Source organism: Erinaceus europaeus, chromosome 20 (genome assembly GCF_950295315.1).
Source record: "Erinaceus europaeus chromosome 20, mEriEur2.1, whole genome shotgun sequence".
NCBI classification, from domain to species: Eukaryota; Metazoa; Chordata; class Mammalia; order Eulipotyphla; family Erinaceidae; genus Erinaceus; species Erinaceus europaeus.
The window spans coordinates 9445417-9454683 of NC_080181.1; positions in this window are offsets into that span (position 1 = coordinate 9445417).

Sequence of the window (9267 nt, forward strand, 5' to 3'; positions counted from 1 at the left end):
GGTGTCTATCTTTCTCTCCTCCTCTCTGTCTTCTCCTCCTCTCCCCATTTCTCTCTGTCCTATCCAACAACGACAACAACAATAATAACTACAACAATAAAACAACAAGGGCAACAAAAGGGAATAAATAAATAAAATAAATATTTTAAAAAAAAGATTTAAAAAGATAGGAATGGACACTACTTAATGCTCAGAGGATCAGTCAATCAAGAGGACTTAACAATTATTAACATCTATGCAACCAATGAGAAGCCATCTAAATACATCAAAAAAGTAAATGTTGGTTCTTCGAAAGAGTAAACAAAATCGACAAACCTTTAGCCAGACTCACAAAACAAAAAAGGGAGACGACCCAAATAAATCGGATACTAAATGAAAGAGGAGATATCACAACAGACACTGCAGAAATTCAACATATCATGCGAGGCTTCTATGAACAACTATATGCCACCAAGCTAGAGAACCTGGAAGAAATGGACAATTTCCTAGATACCTACCAACTTCCAAAACTAAGTAAAGAGGAAGTAGATAATAAGAACAGGCCGATCACAGCTGAAGAAATTGAAAGTTATAAAAAATCTTCCCAAAAATAAAAGTCCTGGACCAGATGGTTTTACAAATGAATTCTACAAAAACCTTCAAAGAAGAACTAATACCTCTACTTTTTAAAAGTCTTCCAGAAGATTGGAGACACTGGAATACTCCCTGCCAGCTTCTTTGAAGCCAACATTACTCTGATACCAAAAGCAGAGAGGGACACAACCAAAAAAGAAAACTACAGACCAATATATCTGATGAACATAGATGCGAAAATATTGAACAAAATTCTAGCCAACCGGATACAGCAGTAGATTAAAAAGATTGTTCATGACCAAGTGGGGTTTATCCCAGGCATGCAAGCTTGGTTTAATATACATAAATCAATCAACGCGATCCACCACATCAACAAAAGCAAGACCAGAAGCCACAAGGTCATATCAATAGATGCAGAGAAAGCCTTTGACAAAATAAAACATCCCTTTATGATCAAAACACTACAAAAAATGGGAATAGATGGAAAATTCTTGAAGATAGTGGAATCCATATATAGCAAACCTACAGCAAATATCATACTCAATGGTGAAAAACTGGAAGCATTTCCACTCAGATCAGGTACTAGACAGGGCTGCCCACTATCATCATTACTATTCAACATAGTGTTGGAATTTCTTGCCATAGCAATCAGGCAGGAGCAAGGAATTAAAGGTATACAGACTGGAAGAGAAGAAGTCAAACTCTCCCTATTTGCAGATGACATGATAGTATAGAAAAACTTAAGGAATCCAGCATGAAGCTTTTGGATATCATCAGGCAATACAGTAAGGTGCCAGGCTACAAAATTAACATTCAAAAGTCAGTGGCATTCCTCTATGCAAACACTAAGTTAGAAGAAATTGAAATCCAGAAATCAACTCATTTTACTATAGCAACAAAAACAATAAAATATCTAGGAATAAATCTAGCCAAAGAAGTGAAAAACTTGTATACTGAAAATTATGAGTCACTACTCAAGGAAATTGAAAAAAACACAAAGAAGTGGAAAGATATTCCATGTTCATGGGTTGGTAGAATTAACATCATCAAAATGAATATACTACCCAGAGCCATCTACAAATTTAATGCTATCCCCATCAAGATCCCAAACACATTTTTTAGGAGAATAGAACAAATGCTACAAATGTTTATCTGGAACCAGAAAAGACCTAGAATTGCCAAAACAATCTTGAGAAAAAAGAACAGAACTGGAGGCATCACACTCCCAGATCTCAAATTGTATTATAGGGCCATTGTCATCAAAACTGCTTGGTACTGGAACATGAATAGACACCCTGACCAATGGAATAGAATTGAGAGCCCCAAAATGAGGACCCACACCTATGGACATCTAATCTTTGACAAAGGGGCCCAGACTATTACATGGGGAAAGCAGAGTCTCTTCAACAAATGGTGTTGGAAAAAATGGGTTGAAACATGCAGAAGAATGAAACTGAATCACTGTATTTTACCGAATACAAAAGTAAATTCCAAGTGGATCAAGGACTTGGATGTTAGACCACAAACTATCAGATACTTAGAGGAAAATATTGGCAGAACTCTTTTCCACATAAATGTTAAAGACATCTTCAATGAAATGAATCCAATTACAAAGAAGACTAAGACAAGCATAAACCTATAGGACTACATCAAATTAAAAAGCTTCTGCACAGCTAAAGAAACCACTACCCAAACCAAGAGACCCCTCACAGAATGGGAGAAGATCTTTACATGCCATACATCAGACAAGAGGCTAATTACCAGAATATATAAAGAACTTGCAAATCTCAACAAGACAACAAATAACCCCACCCAAAAATGGGGGGAGGACATGGACAGAATATTCACCACAGAAGAGATCCAAAAGGCCAAGAAACACATGAAAAAATGCTCCAAGTCTCTGATTGTCAGAGAAATGCAAATCAAGACAACAATGAGATACCACTTCACTCCTGTTAGAATGTCATACATCAGAAAAGGTAACAGCAGCAAATGCTGGAGAGGGTGTGGGGTCAAAGCAACCCTCCTACACTGCTGGTGGGAATGTCAGTTGGTCCAGCCTCTGTGGAGAACAGTCTGGAGAACTCTCAGAAGGCTAGAAATGGACCTACCCTATGACCCTGAAATTCCTCTCCTGGGGATATATCCTAAGGAACCCAACACATCCATCCAAAAAGATCTGTGTACACATATGTTCTTGGCAGCACAATTTATAACATCCAAAACCTGGAAGCAATCCAGGTGTCCAGCAACAGATGAATGGCTGAGCAAGTTGTGGTATACACACACACACACACACACACACACACACACACACACACACAAAATGGAATACTACTTGGCCAGGTTCCAGATGCCATCAGGATGCTAGCCAGGCTTCCCTGGATTGAAGACCCCACCAATATGTCCTGGAGCTCAGCTTCCCCAGAGACCCACCCTACTAGGGAAAGAGAGAGGTAGACTGGGAGTATGGACCGACCAGTCAACGCCCATGTTCAGCGGGGAAGCAATTACAGAAGCCAGACCTTCTACCTTCTGCAACCCTCAATGACCCTGGGTCCATGCTCCCAGAGGGATAGAGAATGGGAAAGCTACTGGGGAGGGGGTGGGATATGGAGATTGGGCGGTGGGAATTGTGTGGAGTTGTACCCCTCTGACCCTATGGTTTTGTTAATTAATCCTTTCTTAAATAAAAAAAAAAAAAAAAAGAAAGAAAATAACAAAAGAGTAACTTCTTAATAGCTACAAGAATTTTCCTTTAATGTATTTAATACCTTATAAATATAAATATAATAAATACCTTATAAATATAATAAGTAAAAAAAAAAAAAGAAAAGAAAAGGTAACAGCAGCAAATGCTGGAGAGGGTGTGGGGTCAAAGGAACCCTCCTACACTGCTGGTGGGAATGTCAGTTGGTCCAGCTTCTGTGGAGAACAGTCTGGAGGACTCTCAGAAGGCTAGAAATGGACCTACCCTATGATCCTGCAATTCCTCTCCTGGGGATAGATCCTAAGGAACCCAACACATCCATCCAAAAAGATCTGTGTACACATATGTTCTTGGCAGCACAATTTGTAATAGCCAAAACCTGGAAGCAACCCAGGTGTCCAGCAACAGATGAATGGCTGAGCAAGTTGTGGTATATATATATATATATATATATATATATATATATATATATATACACACACACACACACACACACACACACACAATGGAATACTACTTGGCTATAAAAAATGGTGACTTCACCGTTTTCAGCCAATCTTGGATGGACCTTGAAAAATTCATGTTAAGTGAAATAAGTCAGAAACAGAAGGATGAGTATGGGATGATCTCACTCTCAGGCAGAAGTTGAAAAACAAGATCAGAAAAGAAAACACAAGTAGAACCTGAACTGGAATTGGCATATTGCACCAAAGTAAAAGCTCTGGGAGAATACAGATCCAAGAAGGATAACAAAGGACCTAGTGGGGGTTGTGTTGTTATATGGAAAAATGGGAAATATTATGCATGTACAAACTATTGTATTTACTGTTGAATGTAAAACATTAATTCCCCAATAAAGAAATTTTAAAAAACAATAAATATTTTTCATATGGATGATATGGAGCATTAGGCAAAAGTGAATCTCTGAACACACCCAGACAGAAAGGAGAGCTCCATTGCTGTCTAAATAATATCTAGTTCAGAAGACACATTCATTAGTGACTTGATTTAAGACGTGCAAAGAGCATTTACCAAATGTGCAAGGAAACCCACTAATATTAAGGAAAGAGAATCAAAACTTCAAAAATAAATTTAATTAGCTGAACTCGAGTAGTCTAGAAAATATGCAAGGTAAAAGTTAAGTAAATATAAGGTCCTATATTTAGAGTTATATGAAAAATTGTATACTCAGTATGGTGGAAATTTCATTTGTAGTAATTCACATGCAGAAGAGTTCAAAGTTTTACTTAATTAAAAGCTTTCAAGGCAAACCATGAGTTATGAGCAAAGCACGACTAAGGATGGCAGTCTCTGGGACTTGGGGATGTCTGACCAGAGAGAAGAAATGATAGTGTCACTGTAGTCCTTGCATTTGAGCTCATTCTTTGTGTGCGAAATGATCTAGTGCTCAACTCTAAAGATCTTTTAATAAACCACAGTTCATCCAGATATTGTGACCTAGACATAAAGAAATCTAGAAATGGTAGGATCAACAAAGTGTGAGGCGACTTTGCACTTGATTTAGAAAATGAACAACTAGGGGGAGGTTTCATTGGTACCTTCAAATATGTCTAATGTGGTCATCTATTTATTACTATAGAGGGAAATGCTAGACATAACAAGGAGGAATTATGTGCAGAAAAGGTTTGGTTTTATGTAATAGAGAACTGCCTGAGATTTATAGTCACTTGAAAATGATGTGGGCAATTTGAGAGGCTCAGAGCTCCCTAGCCTAAACATCTTCAAGCAGAGGCCAGAAAACTAGATAAATGTCTATAGGAGATTATGAATGAGATTTATAACATATACAAAGTATAAATACCTGTTCTTGTAGACTTTCAGTGACTTCGCAGAACCTGCAGAATGTCAAGATTCCTTATTATTACATGCATATCCTTCATAACATGGGTCTTAAATCCCCTTTGCTCCTGCCCCACTTTATCTTCTGCCCTCAAGCCCTAGCACACTCCAGACTATATGCAGATCCCCTCCATCAGTGGTCTGCAAGTCAGTCTTATGCAGCTAAGTACTTGCATGAGATTGAAGTCCTTTTCTCTTTCCTTTACCTGTGGTCATTTCTCAGCCATTCATGAAGGCTCTGCTCCAGTGTTTCCATAAAAGCCTTCTGGGGAGACTAGGCAGTGGCACAACCAGTAAAACTCTTTACCATGCATGAGGACCTGGCTTCAAGCCTCCAATGCCCACCTGCAGGGGGGAAACCTCTGAGTGGTGGAGTAGTGCTATAGCTGTCTCTCTTCCTCTCTCTCTCTCTCCCTTGCTCTCTCTCCCAATTCCTCCCTGTCTCTATCATAATGTTAGAGGGAAAAAAGGCACTGGAAGGGATGGATTCATCATGCAGATAACATGCCCCAGCAATAATTTCTTTTCTTGGTAAAAGAAAAATCTTTCAGTAGTGCAAGCAAAGTAGCTCACTTGGGTAGGATGCTGTTTTTGCCATGTATGCCACCCAGATTTAAGCCCACCCCCCAGCGCATTGAAGGAAGCTCTGGTTGTGGTGCACCTATCTCTATCTCTCTCTACCTCTACCTATTTATTACTAGAAGCCATCCCAGATCCCAATACCCCCAAACTTATTTAGCACCCCAAATCAGGATCTGTTTCTGATGTAGCCTTTATAACACAGCTTGCTTTCTTCCCTTATTAGTCTCCAAAGTATAATGGGCAATTTGAAGAAAGGGACTGTTATCTTAGTTCAGAGTCCCCATTTCTAAAACACTGGATGTTGAGCAGCACACACTAGGGCCTTTGAAGGGAACTGCATCAGGTCTTTCTTGACCAAAGCACCAGGATGAATCTAGAATTTTCTGGGTGATGATCATCTCTAGAAGCAGGGGGCTTGTGGAAATGGCCAGATTAGGGAAAGACCACCTTTTCAAGTGTGGGTCACCACTTCCTTTATCTTTTTTTTAAATATATTTATTTATTTTCCCTTTTGTTGCCCTTGTTGTTTTTTATTGTTGTTGTTATTGATGTCGTCCTTGTTAGATAGAACAGAGAGAAATGGAGAGAGGAGGGGAAGACAGAGAGGGGGAGAGAAAGACACATGCAGACCTGCTTCATCACCTGTGAAGTGACTCCCCTGCAGGTGGGGATCCTTCTGCCAGTCCTTGCACTTAATGCCACATGCACTTAACCTACTGCGCTTAACCCGCCTGGCCTCTGCTTCCTTTCTCTTTAAGGAGTATGGCTTCTTTGCATCTTCTAGCCCCTCACCCATTTGTCACTCCCCTCCTTTCTGCTTCTGTCCCCTGATAACTAGCTCTCTGTCCAGCCCCCACCCCCACCCCCACCCCCACCCCAACCAGCCCAGCCTGGGAAGCTGGTTAACAAAGCAATAAAAGGATAATTCCATTTGCCTTCATTTATTTAGCAGGTTAACTGAGACCACATTCACTACTAAGTTTCCTAAAGGTTTCTGAGTCTATAACAAATTCCTATGCCATGATATTCTATATAAGATAGTCTACTGTGGTGCCCCAAAGGCTACAAAACAAGTTCTTAGATAGAAAACCTGAGAACTGAAACCTTCAAGGTTCTGTTCCTCTTTCAGCATGGTGGGTTAAAAAAAAAAAAAAAAAAAAGCAATATTTGTGAGACTGCTCTCTCAAGCCGAGCCCTATCTAGGAATCTGAGAGCCTGAGAGCTTCTGAGAGAATTATATTGCTAATCTCTATTTAGCTCTGAGATCTCCTTCCAAAGTAGTTGGTTGTTCAATCCCAGAAAATAGCACCAATCTATAAAAAGCCCTTTTTTATTTGGGCAGCTAAGAGCTCAAGTAAGATTTGTATCCATATTTGAAAATCCTCAGGTGCTGGGAGTGGACATGTCCTCTCACTGGAGGGCCTGGAGCTGTGGCTGCCCCTCCCACAGCCTCAGCTGGATCCTCTTCTGAAAGACCTGCAGTGAAGCCCAACTGTGAGCTTGGAGGTGTGACCCAGCTGCTTCTAGGGTGTAGTGCATTAAATATCTTAGAAGGAAGTCCAGGGTCCAGACCTGTAGCTGTAAGAAAGCCTCTAGATTGCTAACTCTGAAGTCCCAGGGTACTAATGCACTCCACTTTCTAGTAAAGCATCCTGATTACCTCCCTCACCCATAAAATGCTCCTACTGTGGCTCTAGCTGGGGGATATATATATATATATATACATATATATATATATATATATATATGTATATATATATATATATATATATTTTTTTTTTTTTTTCCAGCAGATGGCTGGTATTGGTCCTTCTTGCCAGGAAGGATGGCTGGGTTGTAAATCCAGCTTTGGATGGATGGGATGGGGGCAGATTCTCTTGGCTCTTTATATGCTAATGTAAAGAGGGTTTAAAGAGGAAAACAAAGGATAGGAGACTCAGGAAGCCCTTGGTTACCTGGAGAGGGTGGCCTGTCCCAGAGCAGAGAAACCTCACTTACAGTACAATGGAGGAGGCCTGACATGAGCTCAGGAGGGATCAGCAAAAGCCAGGTGGTGATTTGGCATCCCCAATCCTGAGTGGCCCCCTGCACTCACTGGCTTTTAGCACTTTCACTCTGGTTTCAGTGTTTGGCAGGTCAGATCATGGCACTCCTCTCCTCAAAAGTCCTCTCCAGAGTTGGAGAGATAGGCCACCAGATATGGAACATGCCTTGCTATGAATGAGGCCCAGGTTCAAACCCTGACACCATATGGAAGGTACCATGGTAGGGGGGGGAATATCCAAAGCTGGTGCCTGTCTCTGAATGAAACAGTGGGTTGGAGAGGTGAAATCACACATGTGTTAGGCCCCAGCTCCACAGCAAATTAATTAATTAATTAGTTAATTAATAAGTAAAGATCTGTCCAGTGACTTCCCTCATGATTCAGAAGAAAACTCATGCTAAGGTCGCCACCCAGCCAAAGCACCCTCCTCTGCCTTCAGTGATCATTGTACCTACCTACTATCTAGGGTCCTGAGGCTCACTTGACGCTTGCCTCTTTCTCTCTCACTTCCTTCAGGTGTCTGCAAAGACTAGCCAATATAAAATAACATCCCCATAGTCCTCCCCACTTTTAAAATTTTTTAAAATATTTATTTATCTCCCCTTTTGTTGCCCTTGTTGTTTTATTGTTGTTGTAGTTATTATTGTTGTTGTTGTTAATGTCATCCTTGTTAGATAGGATAGAGAGAAATGGAGAGAGGAGGGGAAAACAGAGGGGGAGAGAAAGATGCAGACCTGCTTCACCACCTGTGAAGAGACTCTTCTGCAGGAGGGGAGTCTGGGGCTCAAACCGGGATCTTGTGCTTTGCACCACTTGCGTTGAACCTGCTGCGCTACTGCCCGACTCCCCACATTTGACTTACTATTTCTCAGTGTCACAGTGGACCAAGTTTTATCTTGCTTGGGCAGTGCAGCACTTTGAAAACAAACTCTATGGCTCTCAACTGTTGTATGAACAGGTAAAAAAATCTAAAAAAAAAAAAAAAAAAGCAGAACTATGCTTCCTGTCTGGTCCATTTCTGAGTCCCCCAAAAAGCCAACTCTCCCCCTGCTCCAACACCAGCAGAGGCTTGGAATTCATGAGACAGGATATTGTCCAGTTGGCTTTCCGTTCCTTTGTCTGGGTCTGTCAGCTCCCAGAATCCAGACTTAATAATTTACTGTGGAAGACACTCAATACATAAACAACCAGCCTGGAGCTGTCAGCTCCTCACAATGGGCTGTCCGCCCACCTCTCCCACCCAGCAAGCTCCCCATCCTGGCTGGCTGGTTGCAGCTGAAACAATCCCATTTGCCATTTTCACAAAATTAGTTCCTCTGCAGTTTCTATTAATCAGAACGTTCTTGGGAGAGAATTAGACTGGGGTTTCATCATCAACTGAGTTCAACCGTTATATGAATCTGATGAATTCTGATCACCTCCACTGACTGACAGAGAAGGGAGGGAAAAAAAAAAAAACTTGGGTGAGCCTGAGAGCACTCCTCCCTTCCCATCAACT